This window comes from Schistocerca piceifrons, chromosome 1 (assembly GCF_021461385.2).
Source record: "Schistocerca piceifrons isolate TAMUIC-IGC-003096 chromosome 1, iqSchPice1.1, whole genome shotgun sequence".
NCBI classification, from domain to species: Eukaryota; Metazoa; Arthropoda; class Insecta; order Orthoptera; family Acrididae; genus Schistocerca; species Schistocerca piceifrons.
Window position 1 is genome coordinate 176,174,554 of NC_060138.1, and position 17,121 is coordinate 176,191,674.

The 17,121-nt window shown below is 48.7% G+C and overlaps 25 non-coding genes across 25 annotated transcripts; all 25 read right to left on the reverse strand.

Annotated features, from left to right (window-relative positions):
• Positions 1-4,417: 4,417 nt before the first annotated feature.
• Positions 4,418-4,489, reverse strand: Trnat-ugu. The gene has a single exon. It is a non-coding gene; the product is annotated as a tRNA-Thr (tRNA).
• Positions 4,490-4,779: 290 nt separating this feature from the next.
• On the reverse strand, positions 4,780-4,851 carry Trnat-ugu. The gene has a single exon. It is a non-coding gene; the product is annotated as a tRNA-Thr (tRNA).
• A 246-nt stretch (positions 4,852-5,097) lies between these two features.
• Trnat-ugu lies at positions 5,098-5,169 on the reverse strand. Its single transcript has one exon. It is a non-coding gene; the product is annotated as a tRNA-Thr (tRNA).
• A 246-nt stretch (positions 5,170-5,415) lies between these two features.
• Positions 5,416-5,487, reverse strand: Trnat-ugu. Its single transcript has one exon. It is a non-coding gene; the product is annotated as a tRNA-Thr (tRNA).
• A 246-nt stretch (positions 5,488-5,733) lies between these two features.
• Positions 5,734-5,805, reverse strand: Trnat-ugu. The gene has a single exon. It is a non-coding gene; the product is annotated as a tRNA-Thr (tRNA).
• Positions 5,806-6,050: 245 nt separating this feature from the next.
• On the reverse strand, positions 6,051-6,122 carry Trnat-ugu. The gene has a single exon. It is a non-coding gene; the product is annotated as a tRNA-Thr (tRNA).
• A 246-nt stretch (positions 6,123-6,368) lies between these two features.
• Positions 6,369-6,440, reverse strand: Trnat-ugu. Its single transcript has one exon. It is a non-coding gene; the product is annotated as a tRNA-Thr (tRNA).
• Positions 6,441-6,686: 246 nt separating this feature from the next.
• Positions 6,687-6,758, reverse strand: Trnat-ugu. Its single transcript has one exon. It is a non-coding gene; the product is annotated as a tRNA-Thr (tRNA).
• A 245-nt stretch (positions 6,759-7,003) lies between these two features.
• Positions 7,004-7,075, reverse strand: Trnat-ugu. Its single transcript has one exon. It is a non-coding gene; the product is annotated as a tRNA-Thr (tRNA).
• A 246-nt stretch (positions 7,076-7,321) lies between these two features.
• Positions 7,322-7,393, reverse strand: Trnat-ugu. The gene has a single exon. It is a non-coding gene; the product is annotated as a tRNA-Thr (tRNA).
• Positions 7,394-7,639: 246 nt separating this feature from the next.
• Trnat-ugu lies at positions 7,640-7,711 on the reverse strand. The gene has a single exon. It is a non-coding gene; the product is annotated as a tRNA-Thr (tRNA).
• Positions 7,712-12,721: 5,010 nt separating this feature from the next.
• On the reverse strand, positions 12,722-12,793 carry Trnat-ugu. Its single transcript has one exon. It is a non-coding gene; the product is annotated as a tRNA-Thr (tRNA).
• Positions 12,794-13,038: 245 nt separating this feature from the next.
• Trnat-ugu lies at positions 13,039-13,110 on the reverse strand. The gene has a single exon. It is a non-coding gene; the product is annotated as a tRNA-Thr (tRNA).
• Positions 13,111-13,356: 246 nt separating this feature from the next.
• Trnat-ugu lies at positions 13,357-13,428 on the reverse strand. The gene has a single exon. It is a non-coding gene; the product is annotated as a tRNA-Thr (tRNA).
• Positions 13,429-13,674: 246 nt separating this feature from the next.
• Positions 13,675-13,746, reverse strand: Trnat-ugu. Its single transcript has one exon. It is a non-coding gene; the product is annotated as a tRNA-Thr (tRNA).
• A 245-nt stretch (positions 13,747-13,991) lies between these two features.
• Positions 13,992-14,063, reverse strand: Trnat-ugu. Its single transcript has one exon. It is a non-coding gene; the product is annotated as a tRNA-Thr (tRNA).
• Positions 14,064-14,309: 246 nt separating this feature from the next.
• Trnat-ugu lies at positions 14,310-14,381 on the reverse strand. The gene has a single exon. It is a non-coding gene; the product is annotated as a tRNA-Thr (tRNA).
• Positions 14,382-14,627: 246 nt separating this feature from the next.
• Positions 14,628-14,699, reverse strand: Trnat-ugu. Its single transcript has one exon. It is a non-coding gene; the product is annotated as a tRNA-Thr (tRNA).
• Positions 14,700-14,944: 245 nt separating this feature from the next.
• Positions 14,945-15,016, reverse strand: Trnat-ugu. Its single transcript has one exon. It is a non-coding gene; the product is annotated as a tRNA-Thr (tRNA).
• Positions 15,017-15,262: 246 nt separating this feature from the next.
• On the reverse strand, positions 15,263-15,334 carry Trnat-ugu. Its single transcript has one exon. It is a non-coding gene; the product is annotated as a tRNA-Thr (tRNA).
• Positions 15,335-15,580: 246 nt separating this feature from the next.
• On the reverse strand, positions 15,581-15,652 carry Trnat-ugu. Its single transcript has one exon. It is a non-coding gene; the product is annotated as a tRNA-Thr (tRNA).
• Positions 15,653-15,897: 245 nt separating this feature from the next.
• Trnat-ugu lies at positions 15,898-15,969 on the reverse strand. Its single transcript has one exon. It is a non-coding gene; the product is annotated as a tRNA-Thr (tRNA).
• Positions 15,970-16,215: 246 nt separating this feature from the next.
• On the reverse strand, positions 16,216-16,287 carry Trnat-ugu. Its single transcript has one exon. It is a non-coding gene; the product is annotated as a tRNA-Thr (tRNA).
• A 246-nt stretch (positions 16,288-16,533) lies between these two features.
• Positions 16,534-16,605, reverse strand: Trnat-ugu. The gene has a single exon. It is a non-coding gene; the product is annotated as a tRNA-Thr (tRNA).
• Positions 16,606-16,850: 245 nt separating this feature from the next.
• Trnat-ugu lies at positions 16,851-16,922 on the reverse strand. The gene has a single exon. It is a non-coding gene; the product is annotated as a tRNA-Thr (tRNA).
• Between the last annotated feature and the right edge of the window lie 199 nt (positions 16,923-17,121).

Genomic DNA, 17,121 nt, shown 5'->3' on the forward strand with positions numbered 1-17,121 from the left:
TTCCCGAATGTGTTTCAACTTAAAATTTAGGCGTCCGACATCGACAGGTGGAGCAAGGCTCGCCGGACGCACAACAGTAAAAAGCCTGGATGTAATTGAAGTCACTTCTTGCGTAACAATTAGAGTCGTTCGGCGGACGTACAAAGCAGACGCCTTGCGAGTAATGTCAGAGAGGCCCAAGCCTCCGGAGAGACGCGGTTTCGTCATTACCTCGTAACGTAACTTGAATAGATGGCCCTTCCATATAAACCTGCTAGACAATTGGCGCAACCTTTTCGCCACCATCATGGGAAGTGGGAACAGCTGAGCAACATAATAAGCTTTACATAGAACGTAGGTGTCTAAAATTCTGACTTTTTGCAAAATGGTAGCAGAGCGCTGCTCATGGACCATCAGAGCCCCCTGTATCTTCTCGGTGACAGATTTCCAATTGAGAGCCGCCATTTTTAGAGGACACCGATCAATGATAATCCCCAAGGACGTATGGCGATCGACAAAAGTGGCCCAAGGGACGTCAGCATCGCGAAATCCTCGAATATCAAGGAACTTACATTTACCCTGATTGAGACGCGCTCCAGAGACACGACAGTATGCATCAACTGCCCCTTTCAACAACGGGATATCATCACGTTGACGGAGGAGAACAACGACATCATCCGCATATGCCTTAACAGAGAGCTTCCCACCAGAGAGGGACATACCCTGAAGCTTGAGAGCAATAGTCCGAAGCAGCGGTTCCAGGGACAATACGAATAAAGACATAGAGAGCGGACTACCCTGAGGCACTCCGCGGCGGATAGCAATGGGCGGCGTCAGCTGCCCATTGACTGACACCCGAGCTGTTATTCCCCTATACAAATTGCCAAGAACACCACGTGATGAAGCGTTAAAACCTATTGTACCTAAAACACGATCTAAAAACACATGACTGACGTGATCAAAAGCCTTATAAAAATCAAGGAAGGCAAAGGCACAATGTACGTTTGTAACCGCCGCAACCGAGACAACATCCCGATATTCGGCTACTGGTGTCAGAATAGATCTATCATGAAAACAACATTGATGTGCACCAATCACACCCCGAAGCAGAGAAGACAACCGGCTATTGAGCGCTCTAGCAGCTGTCTTATAGTCAAAATTCAGCAATGTGAGCGGACGAAGATTGGCAGCAGATAAACGACCAGAGGACTTCGGGATTAAAACAATTTTCCCTACTTTAAAATCGGCAGGCACATCCATCCCCCTGACAATCTCATTTAAAATCTGCGTAAAAATGTCACCCAAAAGAGGCCAAAAACGGAGATAAAATTCTTTAGGCAGGCCGTCTGGACCCGGCGATTTACTGGACGGAGAGCGAGCAATAAAATCGAAAACATCATCTACCTGGAACTCCCGGAGAAATTCGCCGTTCGCGTCAGGCGCGATCGTCGCAGTTAGATCCCCAAAGACATCATCCGAAAGAGACTCACCAGAATCATCGGCAGAATATAGACTAGTGTAATACTGATGAAGAGCACGAACCATTTCCTCCTGTGCACTAAGCTGTCGCCCATCATCCACCGTAAGAGAAGAGATGAGGGAGCGACGACGACGAGTCTGATGCCGTAGCAGGTGGTACAAGGATGTCAGTTCACCTTCAACAAGAGAGTGAGGTTTCGACTTAACTCGCAGACCATCCATCTGTCGTCGTTTAAGGCTCAAGAGCTTGGCTTTAATACGACGAACATCATGGATCCGCAGTGGAGAGGTACCCGCCGCGTCATATAGTTCACGCAGGACAGAGTAGTAATATTCATACGTGTTCTTAAAATCACGCGTCCTAGCAGCACAGTAGAAAATCAAAGTCTGACGAATCTTGGGCTTGGCAAACGCAGTCCACCAAACCAGCAAGGAGGGGTATCGCGGGACAGAGCGAAGACATCGCTCCCACACGCCACTTATAACATCATCCATAGCACTGTCGGCAAGGTGGGAAACATTTAACATCCACTGGGAACGATAAAGTTTTGCAGGTTGGCGACTAAGATTTACAGTTGCAGTAAAAGCACAATGGTCAGAAAAACTAGTAGGAATAACATCGACAGAAAGAATTTTATCACATAAAAAATCAGATAAATAGAATCTGTCGAGTCTACTGCATGAGGACGCGGTAAAAAACGTATATTTCACCAGGGTTGGATATTTGTGTTCCCAAACATCACGCAGATGCATCGTACGAACTAAGTCATGTAAATCACGGCAATAATTAAAATTGGGGGACTGGTCTGCAGGGCGTAAAACACAATTAAAATCGCCTCCGAGCAGGAGACTCCGAGGACTCTGGCGCAAAAGATAAATAAGCTCTTCTTTATAAAAGCGCGATCGAGCCACAGTGTGACCCGAACCAGAGGGGGCATACAAAACAACGAGGCGGAGATCAAAAAGACGACAACCAATCCCACGGCCAGAGTCAAGGAATTCAATGTCAGTAATAGGAATGCCCTCTCGAAAGAAAAGAGCAGTTCCTGTTGAATATTCCGGCGCGACGTTAAAAACAGTTTGAAATCCAGGTAGAGAGAGATCAGAAAACAACACTTCCTGCAAAAACACTACGTCCGCACAGGCGTCGTAAATAAACTGCCGCAAAGAGGCAATGCGAACGTCGGACTCAATACGGTTAACATTTAAGGTAAGAAAGGTGTATGCTTGAACCATAGAGAGAAAAGCGAGAAAACAAATCACCTACACCGACGCACCAGCGTCACAGTCCATAGCAGGGGTGACAGAGGCATCCGAGGGAGGGGGACTGCTACCCCGTTCCGCGGATCCCTTACGTTTCGGTTTTTTACGAACAGCATTAACGTTCGGCTGAACGCGTAACTTGCGTCGACTGACGGGCAAGGAAACTTCAGCCGCCGGTGACGTAGGAGGGTCAAGTTCTGTATCCGACACCACCCGCGCCGGTCCACATGCGGGATCCGGGGTCGCGGGGGAAACATCCGACAAAACGGAATGGTCAACACCTGCACTAGCTTCCGGCAAACATGGACTGCACGGAGGCGAAACGTGAGCAGGAAGGTCCGAGGCCGCAGAGTTGGAAGGAAGCGGAGCAGCTCCGCTGGCAGAGGTATGGGGCAGCGAAGCAGGAAGTTGTCGCGGCTCCACTTGTTGTGACATCGAAGTCGGTTCGGAAGACGGCGCCAACAGGCCCGACCGACGACCCGACTGGAGAGAAGCTGCGTCGGAGGCCGGAGGGGCGCCAGCAGCCGCCACCGGAACCGCTACCTCAGGAGGGCAGGGAGCAGCTACAGTACACAGTGGCTCGGAGGATGCCGGTCGCTCGGACTGGGGCATCTCAGAGAGATCCTCATCCGTACTATTTCCATCGTGTGGGCGACGCCTCTTATTATTCAAAAGTGGCACACCCACCTGAGGGACAGACGGAACAACATCAGATTTAGCACGCAAAGGAGGAAATTCTGTATCAGGGGTGCGCAAAACCTGTGGAGGGGCGCTACTACCACCGGACTGTGCTACACCAAGAGCAGAACCACCTGCAACGAGGTCAGCGACCGTTAACTTGCGACGCTGTTCGAGAGAATTTTTTTAAAACAAAAACTCTCCGCGGACAGTCGGTACGCACGTGACCACTTTCATTGCACAAAAAACAGGTGCCAACCTGACCACTATATGTTACATGGACACGATATCCACCGATCTGCAGGTGAGATGGAATATTCTGCTTAATGTGCATTTCGACTGAACGAATACCACTGTAACATTGCAGGCGATGTTGGCTTGACCAGCGTTCAAGGCGAATGCTCTTTACATCACCATACTTCTGTAGACCCTCCTTAAGATAGACATTATCCACCTCCGGTGGAAGGTTGTAAACACGAACATTGGTATACGTGATGGAAGCATTGGAAAGCAGCACGGTACTTACAGAATCATCCCGATGCCGAAAGAGAACTTGATGACCATATTTAGAAAGAATTTTATCAACCTGAAGTGGGTCCATAAACTTAACAAAGAAAACATACAGTTCGGTATCAAAATAAGCAGTGTGCACCTGATCCGAATGAACACCAAAGGTATCTACCAACCAATCATGAATCTCAAGAGAACTAGGTTGCACATGGCGGGTTGACTTGTCAAAAGCAAAACTAACTGTAGCCTGACGAGGAATAACCTGGGACGACATTTTCAAAATATGCGGTCGAAACCGCTACACAAAAAACACTGAAATAAGGACAGAAGGTAACACAAGGTACGAAACAACGACGGAGAAATACTCTCAGAAGTTGCAACACAACACGTAACAAAAACGATAGTCCACTATACGTAACGCTACGGCGGAGCGGAAGACTAGGCACGTCCACACTGCACGGCGTCTAAAGCGGAACTAGGCATTACATTGGCCCATTTAAAATTGTGCTGCCCCCTGTGAGAATCGAACTCACGACCCCTGGTTTACAAGACCAGTGCTCTGCCCCTGAGCTAAGGAGGCTGCTACATTATACCGGAAATGAACTGCCCCTGAGCTAAGGAGGCTGCTACAGCTTACACCTCTTTGCGATCGCTACAGCCCTCGAGAAAAATACATTTCAGAGTCCTGAAAATGCGTACAAAGATTTACTCTGCCACAACAATTCGCTACCACTGAGGTCCACAGCGATGACTGACGGGTGCTGCCGTCTTTCGTCTATCGTCATCTGTGATCTTGGCTCAGGCCCGAAAAGACACGCTATTTTGAAATTTTCGGTTCAAAGCATTACATTGGCCCATTTAAAATTGTGCTGCCCCCTGTGAGAATCGAACTCACGACCCCTGGTTTACAAGACCAGTGCTCTGCCCCTGAGCTATGGAGGCTGCTACAGCTTACACCTCTTTGCGATCGCTACAGCCCTCGAGAAAAATACATTTCAGAGTCCTGAAAATGCGTACAAAGATTTACTCTGCCACAACAATTCGCTACCACTGAGGTCCACAGCGATGACTGACGGGTGCTGCCGTCTTTCGTCTATCGTCATCTGTGATCTTGGCTCAGGCCCGAAAAGACACGCTATTTCGAAATTTTCGGTTCAAAGCATTACATTGGCCCATTTAAAATTGTGCTGCCCCCTGTGAGAATCGAACTCACGACCCCTGGTTTACAAGACCAGTGCTCTGCCCCTGAGCTAAGGAGGCTGCTACAGCTTACACCTCTTTGCGATCGCTACAGCCCTCGAGAAAAATACATTTCAGAGTCCTGAAAATGCGTACAAAGATTTACTCTGCCACAACAATTCGCTACCACTGAGGTCCACAGCGATGACTGACGGGTGCTGCCGTCTTTCGTCTATCGTCATCTGTGATCTTGGCTCAGGCCCGAAAAGACACGCTATTTTGAAATTTTCGGTTCAAAGCATTACATTGGCCCATTTAAAATTGTGCTGCCCCCTGTGAGAATCGAACTCACGACCCCTGGTTTACAAGACCAGTGCTCTGCCCCTGAGCTAAGGAGGCTGCTACAGCTTACACCTCTTTGCGATCGCTACAGCCCTCGAGAAAAATACATTTCAGAGTCCTGAAAATGCGTACAAAGATTTACTCTGCCACAACAATTCGCTACCACTGAGGTCCACAGCGATGACTGACGGGTGCTGCCGTCTTTCGTCTATCGTCATCTGTGATCTTGGCTCAGGCCCGAAAAGACACGCTATTTTGAAATTTTCGGTTCAAAGCATTACATTGGCCCATTTAAAATTGTGCTGCCCCCTGTGAGAACCGAACTCACGACCCCTGGTTTACAAGACCAGTGCTCTGCCCCTGAGCTAAGGAGGCTGCTACAGCTTACACCTCTTTGCGATCGCTACAGCCCTCGAGAAAAATACATTCAGAGTCCTGAAAATGCGTACAAAGATTTACTCTGCCACAACAATTCGCTACCACTGAGGTCCACAGCGATGACTGACGGGTGCTGCCGTCTTTCGTCTATCGTCATCTGTGATCTTGGCTCAGGCCCGAAAAGACACGCTATTTTGAAATTTTCGGTTCAAAGCATTACATTGGCCCATTTAAAATTGTGCTGCCCCCTGTGAGAATCGAACTCACGACCCCTGGTTTACAAGACCAGTGCTCTGCCCCTGAGCTAAGGAGGCTGCTACAGCTTACACCTCTTTGCGATCGCTACAGCCCTCGAGAAAAATACATTTCAGAGTCCTGAAAATGCGTACAAAGATTTACTCTGCCACAACAATTCGCTACCACTGAGGTCCACAGCGATGACTGACGGGTGCTGCCGTCTTTCGTCTATCGTCATCTGTGATCTTGGCTCAGGCCCGAAAAGACACGCTATTTTGAAATTTTCGGTTCAAAGCATTACATTGGCCCATTTAAAATTGTGCTGCCCCCTGTGAGAATCGAACTCACGACCCCTGGTTTACAAGACCAGTGCTCTGCCCCTGAGCTAAGGAGGCTGCTACAGCTTACACCTCTTTGCGATCGCTACAGCCCTCGAGAAAAATACATTTCAGAGTCCTGAAAATGCGTACAAAGATTTACTCTGCCACAACAATTCGCTACCACTGAGGTCCACAGCGATGACTGACGGGTGCTGCCGTCTTTCGTCTATCGTCATCTGTGATCTTGGCTCAGGCCCGAAAAGACACGCTATTTTGAAATTTTCGGTTCAAAGCATTACATTGGCCCATTTAAAATTGTGCTGCCCCCTGTGAGAATCGAACTCACGACCCCTGGTTTACAAGACCAGTGCTCTGCCCCTGAGCTAAGGAGGCTGCTACAGCTTACACCTCTTTGCGATCGCTACAGCCCTCGAGAAAAATACATTCAGAGTCCTGAAAATGCGTACAAAGATTTACTCTGCCACAACAATTCGCTACCACTGAGGTCCACAGCGATGACTGACGGGTGCTGCCGTCTTTCGTCTATCGTCATCTGTGATCTTGGCTCAGGCCCGAAAAGACACGCTATTTTGAAATTTTCGGTTCAAAGCATTACATTGGCCCATTTAAAATTGTGCTGCCCCCTGTGAGAATCGAACTCACGACCCCTGGTTTACAAGACCAGTGCTCTGCCCCTGAGCTAAGGAGGCTGCTACAGCTTACACCTCTTTGCGATCGCTACAGCCCTCGAGAAAAATACATTTCAGAGTCCTGAAAATGCGTACAAAGATTTACTCTGCCACAACAATTCGCTACCACTGAGGTCCACAGCGATGACTGACGGGTGCTGCCGTCTTTCGTCTATCGTCATCTGTGATCTTGGCTCAGGCCCGAAAAGACACGCTATTTTGAAATTTTCGGTTCAAAGCATTACATTGGCCCATTTAAAATTGTGCTGCCCCCTGTGAGAATCGAACTCACGACCCCTGGTTTACAAGACCAGTGCTCTGCCCCTGAGCTAAGGAGGCTGCTACAGCTTACACCTCTTTGCGATCGCTACAGCCCTCGAGAAAAATACATTTCAGAGTCCTGAAAATGCGTACAAAGATTTACTCTGCCACAACAATTCGCTACCACTGAGGTCCACAGCGATGACTGACGGGTGCTGCCGTCTTTCGTCTATCGTCATCTGTGATCTTGGCTCAGGCCCGAAAAGACACGCTATTTTGAAATTTTCGGTTCAAAGCATTACATTGGCCCATTTAAAATTGTGCTGCCCCCTGTGAGAATCGAACTCACGACCCCTGGTTTACAAGACCAGTGCTCTGCCCCTGAGCTAAGGAGGCTGCTACAGCTTACACCTCTTTGCGATCGCTACAGCCCTCGAGAAAAATACATTCAGAGTCCTGAAAATGCGTACAAAGATTTACTCTGCCACAACAATTCGCTACCACTGAGGTCCACAGCGATGACTGACGGGTGCTGCCGTCTTTCGTCTATCGTCATCTGTGATCTTGGCTCAGGCCCGAAAAGACACGCTATTTTGAAATTTTCGGTTCAAAGCATTACATTGGCCCATTTAAAATTGTGCTGACCCCTGTGAGAATCGAACTCACGACCCCTGGTTTACAAGACCAGTGCTCTGCCCCTTTTTTTTTTTTTTTTTTTTTTTTTTTTTTTTTTTTTTTACATAGGACGTAGGTGTCTAAAATTCTGACTTTTTGCAAAATGGTAGCAGAGCGCTGCTCATGGACCATCAGAGCCCCCTGTATCTTCTCGGTGACAGATTTCCAATTGAGAGCCGCCATTTTTAGAGGACACCGATCAATGATAATCCCCAAGGACGTATGGCGATCGACAAAAGTGGCCCAAGGGACGTCAGCATCGCGAAATCCTCGAATATCAAGGAACTTACATTTACCCTGATTGAGACGCGCTCCAGAGACACGACAGTATGCATCAACTGCCCCTTTCAACAACGGGATATCATCTCGTTGACGGAGGAGAACAACGACATCATCCGCATATGCCTTAACCGAGAGCTTCCCACCAGAGAGGGACATACCCTGAAGCTTGAGAGCAATAGTCCGAAGCAGCGGTTCCAGGGACAAAACGAATAAAGACATAGAGAGCGGACTACCCTGAGGCACTCCGCGGCGGATAGCAATGGGCGGCGTCAGCTGCCCATTGACTGACACCCGAGCTGTTATTCCCCTGTACAAATTGCCAAGAACACCACGTGATGAAGCGTTAAAACCTATTGTACCTAAAACACGATCTAAAAACACATGACTGACGTGATCAAAAGCCTTATAAAAATCAAGGAAGGCAAAGGCACAATGTACGTTTGTAACCGCCGCAACCGAGACAACATCCCGATATTCGGCTACTGGTGTCAGAATAGATCTATCATGAAAACAACATTGATGTGCACCAATCACACCCCGAAGCAGAGAAGACAGCCGGCTATTGAGCGCTCTAGCAGCTGTCTTATAGTCAAAATTCAGCAATGTGAGCGGACGAAGATTGGCAGCAGATAAACGACCAGAGGACTTCGGAATTAAAACAATTTTCCCTACTTTAAAATCGGCAGGCACATCCATCCCTCTGACAATCTCATTTAAAATCTGCGTAAAAATGCCACCCAAAAGAGGCCAAAAACGGAGATAAAATTCTTTAGGCAGGCCGTCTGGACCCGGCGATTTACTGGACGGAGAGCGAGCAATAAAATCGAAAACATCATCTACCTGGAACTCCCGGAGAAATTCGCCGTTCGCGTCAGGCGCGATCGTCGCAGTTAGATCCCCAAAGACATCATCCGAAAGAGACTCACCAGAATCATCGGCAGAATAGAGACTAGTGTAATACTGATGAAGAGCACGAACCATTTCCTCCTGTGCACTAAGCTGTCGCCCATCATCCACCGTAAGAGAAGAGATGAAGGAGCGACGACGACGAGTCTGATGCCGTAGCAGGTGGTACAAGGATGTCAGTTCACCTTCAACAAGAGAGTGAGGTTTCGACTTAACTCGCAGACCATCCATCTGTCGTCGTTTAAGGCTCAAGAGCTTGGCTTTAATACGACGAACATCATGGATCCGCAGCGGAGAGGTACCCGCCGCGTCATATAGTTCACGCAGGACAGAGTAGTAATATTCATACGTGTTCTTAAAATCACGCGTCCTAGCAGCACAGTAGAAAATCAAAGTCTGACGAATCTTGGGCTTGGCAAACGCAGTCCACCAAACCAGCAAGGAGGGGTATCGCGGGACAGAGCGAAGACATCGCTCCCACACGCCACTTATAACATCATCCATAGCACTGTCGGCAAGGTGGGAAACATTTAACATCCACTGGGAACGATAAAGTTTTGCAGGTTGGCGACTAAGATTTACAGTTGCAGTAAAAGCACAATGGTCAGAAAAACTAGTAGGAATAACATCGACAGAAAGAATTTTATCACATAAAAAATCAGATAAATAGAATCTGTCGAGTCTACTGCATGAGGACGCGGTAAAAAACGTATATTTCACCAGGGTTGGATATTTGTGTTCCCAAACATCACGCAGATGCATCGTACGAACTAAGTCATGTAAATCACGGCAATAATTAAAATTGGGGGACTGGTCTGCAGGGCGTAAAACACAATTAAAATCGCCTCCGAGCAGGAGACTCCGAGGACTCTGGCGCAAAAGATAAATAAGCTCTTCTTTATAAAAGCGCGATCGAGCCACAGTGTGACCCGAACCAGAGGGGGCATACAAAACAACGAGGCGGAGATCAAAAAGACGACAACCAATCCCACGGCCAGAGTCAAGGAATTCAATGTCAGTAATAGGAATGCCCTCTCGAAAGAAAAGAGCAGTTCCTGTTGAATATTCCGGCGCGACATTAAAAACAGTTTGAAATCCAGGTAGAGAGAGATCAGAAAACAACACTTCCTGCAAAAACACTACGTCCGCACAGGCGTCGTAAATAAACTGCCGCAAAGAGGCAATGCGAACGTCGGACTCAATACGGTTAACATTTAAGGTAAGAAAGGTGTATGCTTGAACCATAGAGAGAAAAGCGAGAAAACAAATCACCTACACCGACGCACCAGCGTCACAGTCCATAGCAGGGGTGACGGAGGCATCCGAGGGAGGGGGACTGCTACCCCGTTCCGCGGATCCCTTACGTTTCGGTTTTTTGCGAACAGCATTAACGTTCGGCTGAACGCGTAACTTGCGTCGGCTGACGGGCAAGGAAACTTCAGCCGCCGGTGACGTAGGAGGGTCAAGTTCTGTATCCGACACCACCCGCGCCGGTCCACATGCGGGATCCGGGGTCACGGGGGAAACATCCGACAAAACGGAATGGTCAACACCTGCACTAGCTTCCGGCAAACATGGACTGCACGGAGGCGAAACGTGAGCAGGAAGGTCCGAGGCCGCAGAGTTGGAAAGAAGCGGAGCAGCTCCGCTGGCAGAGGTATGGGGCAGCGAAGCAGGAAGTTGTCGCGGCTCCACTTGTTGTGACATCGAAGTCGGTTCGGAAGACGGCGCCAACAGGCCCGACCGACGACCCGACTCGAGAGAAGCTGCGTCGGAGGCCGGAGGGGCGCCAGCAGCCGCCACCGGAACCGCTACCTCAGGAGGGCAGGGAGCAGCTACAGTACACAGTGGCTCGGAGGATGCCGGTCGCTCGGACTGGGGCATCTCAGGGAGATCCTCATCCGTACTATTTCCATCGTGTGGGCGACGCCTCTTATTATTCAAAAGTGGCACACCCACCTGAGGGACAGACGGAACAACATCAGATTTAGCACGCAAAGGAGGAAATTCTGTATCAGGGGTGCGCAAAACCTGTGGCGGGGCGCTACTACCACTGGACTGTGCTACACCAAGAGCAGAACCACCTGCAACGAGGTCAGCGACCGTTAACTTGCGACGCTGTTCGAGAGAATTTTTTAAAACAAAAACTCTCCGCGGACAGTCGGTACGCACGTGACCACTTTCATTGCACAAAAAACAGGTGCCAACCTGACCACTATATGTTACATGGACACGATATCCACCGATCTGCAGGTGAGATGGAATATTCTGCTTAACGTGCATTTCGACTGAACGAATACCACTGTAACATTGCAGGCGATGTTGGCTTGACCAGCGTTCAAGGCGAATGCTCTTTACATCACCATACTTCTGTAGACCCTCCTTAAGATAGACATTATCCACCTCCGGTGGAAGATTGTAAACACGAACATTGGTATACGTGATGGAAGCATTGGAAAGCAGCACGGTACTTACAGAATCATCCCGATGCCGAAAGAGAACTTGATGACCATATTTAGAAAGAATTTTATCAACCTGAAGTGGGTCCATAAACTTAACAAAGAAAACATACAGTTCGGTATCAAATAAGCAGTGTGCACCTGATCCGAATGAACACCAAAGGTATCTACCAACCAATCATGAATCTCAAGAGAACTAGGTTGCACATGGCGGGTTGACTTGTCAAAAGCAAAACTAACTGTAGCCTGACGAGGAATAACCTGGGACGACATTTTCAAAATATGCGGTCGAAACCGCTACACAAAAAAACACTGAAATAAGGACAGAAAGTAACACAAGGTACGAAACAACGACGGAGAAATACTCTCAGAAGTTGCAACACAACACGTAACAAAAACGATAGTCCACTATACGTAACGCTACGGCGGAGCGGAAGACTAGGCACGTCCACACTGCACGGCGTCTAAAGCGGAACTCGCTGAAAAATGGCTCTGAGCACTATGGGACTTAACATCTATGGTCATCAGTCCCCTAGAACTTAGAACTACTTAACCCTAACTAACCTAAGGACAGCACACAACACCCAGCCATCACGAGGCAGAGAAAATCCCTGACCCCGCCGGGAATCGAACCCGGGAACCCGGGCGTGGGAAGCGAGAACGCTACCGCACGACCACGAGATGCGGGCAATGATAATGATTAGGACAACACAACACCCAGTCCCTGAGCGGAGAAAATTTCCGACCCAGCCGGGAATCGAACCCGGGCCCTTAGGATTGACAGTCTGTCACGCTGACCACTCAGCTACCGGGGCGGACGCCCCTGAGCTAAGGAGGCTGCTACAGCTTACACCTCTTTGCGATCGCTACAGCCCTCGAGAAAAATACATTTCAGAGTCCTGAAAATGCGTACAAAGATTTACTCTGCCACAACAATTCGCTACCACTGAGGTCCACAGCGATGACTGACGGGTGCTGCCGTCTTTCGTCTATCGTCATCTGTGATCTTGGCTCAGGCCCGAAAAGACACGCTATTTCGAAATTTTCGGTTCAAAGCATTACATTGGCCCATTTAAAATTGTGCTGCCCCCTGTGAGAATCGAACTCACGACCCCTGGTTTACAAGACCAGTGCTCTGCCCCTGAGCTAAGGAGGCTGCTACAGCTTACACCTCTTTGCGATCGCTACAGCCCTCGAGAAAAATACATTCAGAGTCCTGAAAATGCGTACAAAGATTTACTCTGCCACAACAATTCGCTACCACTGAGGTCCACAGTGATGACTGACGGGTGCTGCCGTCTTTCGTCTATCGTCATCTGTGATCTTGGCTCAGGCCCGAAAAGACACGCTATTTTGAAATTTTCGGTTCAAAGCATTACATTGGCCCATTTAAAATTGTGCTGCCCCCTGTGAGAATCGAACTCACGACCCCTGGTTTACAAGACCAGTGCTCTGCCCCTGAGCTAAGGAGGCTGCTACAGCTTACACCTCTTTGCGATCGCTACAGCCCTCGAGAAAAATACATTTCAGAGTCCTGAAAATGCGTACAAAGATTTACTCTGCCACAACAATTCGCTACCACTGAGGTCCACAGCGATGACTGACGGGTGCTGCCGTCTTTCGTCTATCGTCATCTGTGATCTTGGCTCAGGCCCGAAAAGACACGCTATTTTGAAATTTTCGGTTCAAAGCATTACATTGGCCCATTTAAAATTGTGCTGCCCCCTGTGAGAATCGAACTCACGACCCCTGGTTTACAAGACCAGTGCTCTGCCCCTGAGCTAAGGAGGCTGCTACAGCTTACACCTCTTTGCGATCGCTACAGCCCTCGAGAAAAATACATTTCAGAGTCCTGAAAATGCGTACAAAGATTTACTCTGCCACAACAATTCGCTACCACTGAGGTCCACAGCGATGACTGACGGGTGCTGCCGTCTTTCGTCTATCGTCATCTGTGATCTTGGCTCAGGCCCGAAAAGACACGCTATTTTGAAATTTTCGGTTCAAAGCATTACATTGGCCCATTTAAAATTGTGCTGCCCCCTGTGAGAATCGAACTCACGACCCCTGGTTTACAAGACCAGTGCTCTGCCCCTGAGCTAAGGAGGCTGCTACAGCTTACACCTCTTTGCGATCGCTACAGCCCTCGAGAAAAATACATTCAGAGTCCTGAAAATGCGTACAAAGATTTACTCTGCCACAACAATTCGCTACCACTGAGGTCCACAGCGATGACTGACGGGTGCTGCCGTCTTTCGTCTATCGTCATCTGTGATCTTGGCTCAGGCCCGAAAAGACACGCTATTTTGAAATTTTCGGTTCAAAGCATTACATTGGCCCATTTAAAATTGTGCTGCCCCCTGTGAGAATCGAACTCACGACCCCTGGTTTACAAGACCAGTGCTCTGCCCCTGAGCTAAGGAGGCTGCTACAGCTTACACCTCTTTGCGATCGCTACAGCCCTCGAGAAAAATACATTTCAGAGTCCTGAAAATGCGTACAAAGATTTACTCTGCCACAACAATTCGCTACCACTGAGGTCCACAGCGATGACTGACGGGTGCTGCCGTCTTTCGTCTATCGTCATCTGTGATCTTGGCTCAGGCCCGAAAAGACACGCTATTTTGAAATTTTCGGTTCAAAGCATTACATTGGCCCATTTAAAATTGTGCTGCCCCCTGTGAGAATCGAACTCACGACCCCTGGTTTACAAGACCAGTGCTCTGCCCCTGAGCTAAGGAGGCTGCTACAGCTTACACCTCTTTGCGATCGCTACAGCCCTCGAGAAAAATACATTTCAGAGTCCTGAAAATGCGTACAAAGATTTACTCTGCCACAACAATTCGCTACCACTGAGGTCCACAGCGATGACTGACGGGTGCTGCCGTCTTTCGTCTATCGTCATCTGTGATCTTGGCTCAGGCCCGAAAAGACACGCTATTTTGAAATTTTCGGTTCAAAGCATTACATTGGCCCATTTAAAATTGTGCTGCCCCCTGTGAGAATCGAACTCACGACCCCCGGTTTACAAGACCAGTGCTCTGCCCCTGAGCTAAGGAGGCTGCTACAGCTTACACCTCTTTGCGATCGCTACAGCCCTCGAGAAAAATACATTCAGAGTCCTGAAAATGCGTACAAAGATTTACTCTGCCACAACAATTCGCTACCACTGAGGTCCACAGCGATGACTGACGGGTGCTGCCGTCTTTCGTCTATCGTCATCTGTGATCTTGGCTCAGGCCCGAAAAGACACGCTATTTTGAAATTTTCGGTTCAAAGCATTACATTGGCCCATTTAAAATTGTGCTGCCCCCTGTGAGAATCGAACTCACGACCCCTGGTTTACAAGACCAGTGCTCTGCCCCTGAGCTAAGGAGGCTGCTACAGCTTACACCTCTTTGCGATCGCTACAGCCCTCGAGAAAAATACATTTCAGAGTCCTGAAAATGCGTACAAAGATTTACTCTGCCACAACAATTCGCTACCACTGAGGTCCACAGCGATGACTGACGGGTGCTGCCGTCTTTCGTCTATCGTCATCTGTGATCTTGGCTCAGGCCCGAAAAGACACGCTATTTTGAAATTTTCGGTTCAAAGCATTACATTGGCCCATTTAAAATTGTGCTGCCCCCTGTGAGAATCGAACTCACGACCCCTGGTTTACAAGACCAGTGCTCTGCCCCTGAGCTAAGGAGGCTGCTACAGCTTACACCTCTTTGCGATCGCTACAGCCCTCGAGAAAAATACATTTCAGAGTCCTGAAAATGCGTACAAAGATTTACTCTGCCACAACAATTCGCTACCACTGAGGTCCACAGCGATGACTGACGGGTGCTGCCGTCTTTCGTCTATCGTCATCTGTGATCTTGGCTCAGGCCCGAAAAGACACGCTATTTTGAAATTTTCGGTTCAAAGCATTACATTGGCCCATTTAAAATTGTGCTGCCCCCTGTGAGAATCGAACTCACGACCCCTGGTTTACAAGACCAGTGCTCTGCCCCTGAGCTAAGGAGGCTGCTACAGCTTACACCTCTTTGCGATCGCTACAGCCCTCGAGAAAAATAAATTCAGAGTCCTGAAAATGCGTACAAAGATTTACTCTGCCACAACAATTCGCTACCACTGAGGTCCACAGCGATGACTGACGGGTGCTGCCGTCTTTCGTCTATCGTCATCTGTGATCTTGGCTCAGGCCCGAAAAGACACGCTATTTTGAAATTTTCGGTTCAAAGCATTACATTGGCCCATTTAAAATTGTGCTGCCCCCTGTGAGAATCGAACTCACGACCCCTGGTTTACAAGACCAGTGCTCTGCCCCTGAGCTAAGGAGGCTGCTACAGCTTACACCTCTTTGCGATCGCTACAGCCCTCGAGAAAAATACATTTCAGAGTCCTGAAAATGCGTACAAAGATTTACTCTGCCACAACAATTCGCTACCACTGAGGTCCACAGCGATGACTGACGGGTGCTGCCGTCTTTCGTCTATCGTCATCTGTGATCTTGGCTCAGGCCCGAAAAGACACGCTATTTTGAAATTTTCGGTTCAAAGCATTACATTGGCCCATTTAAAATTGTGCTGCCCCCTGTGAGAATCGAACTCACGACCCCTGGTTTACAAGACCAGTGCTCTGCCCCTGAGCTAAGGAGGCTGCTACAGCTTACACCTCTTTGCGATCGCTACAGCCCTCGAGAAAAATACATTTCAGAGTCCTGAAAATGCGTACAAAGATTTACTCTGCCACAACAATTCGCTACCACTGAGGTCCACAGCGATGACTGACGGGTGCTGCCGTCTTTCGTCTATCGTCATCTGTGATCTTGGCTCAGGCCCGAAAAGACACGCTATTTTGAAATTTTCGGTTCAAAGCATTACATTGGCCCATTTAAAATTGTGCTGCCCCCTGTGAGAATCGAACTCACGACCCCTGGTTTACAAGACCAGTGCTCTGCCCCTGAGCTAAGGAGGCTGCTACAGCTTACACCTCTTTGCGATCGCTACAGCCCTCGAGAAAAATACATTCAGAGTCCTGAAAATGCGTACAAAGATTTACTCTGCCACAACAATTCGCTACCACTGAGGTCCACAGCGATGACTGACGGGTGCTGCCGTCTTTCGTCTATCGTCATCTGTGATCTTGGCTCAGGCCCGAAAAGACACGCTATTTTGAAATTTTCGGTTCAAAGCATTACATTGGCCCATTTAAAATTGTGCTGCCCCCTGTGAGAATCGAACTCACGACCCCTGGTTTACAAGACCAGTGCTCTGCCCCTGAGCTAAGGAGGCTGCTACAGCTTACACCTCTTTGCGATCGCTACAGTCCTCGAGAAAAATACATTTCAGAGTCCTGAAAATGCGTACAAAGATTTACTCTGCCACAACAATTCGCTACCACTGAGGTCCACAGCGATGACTGACGGGTGCTGCCGTCTTTCGTCTATCGTCATCTGTGATCTTGGCTCAGGCCCGAAAAGACACGCTATTT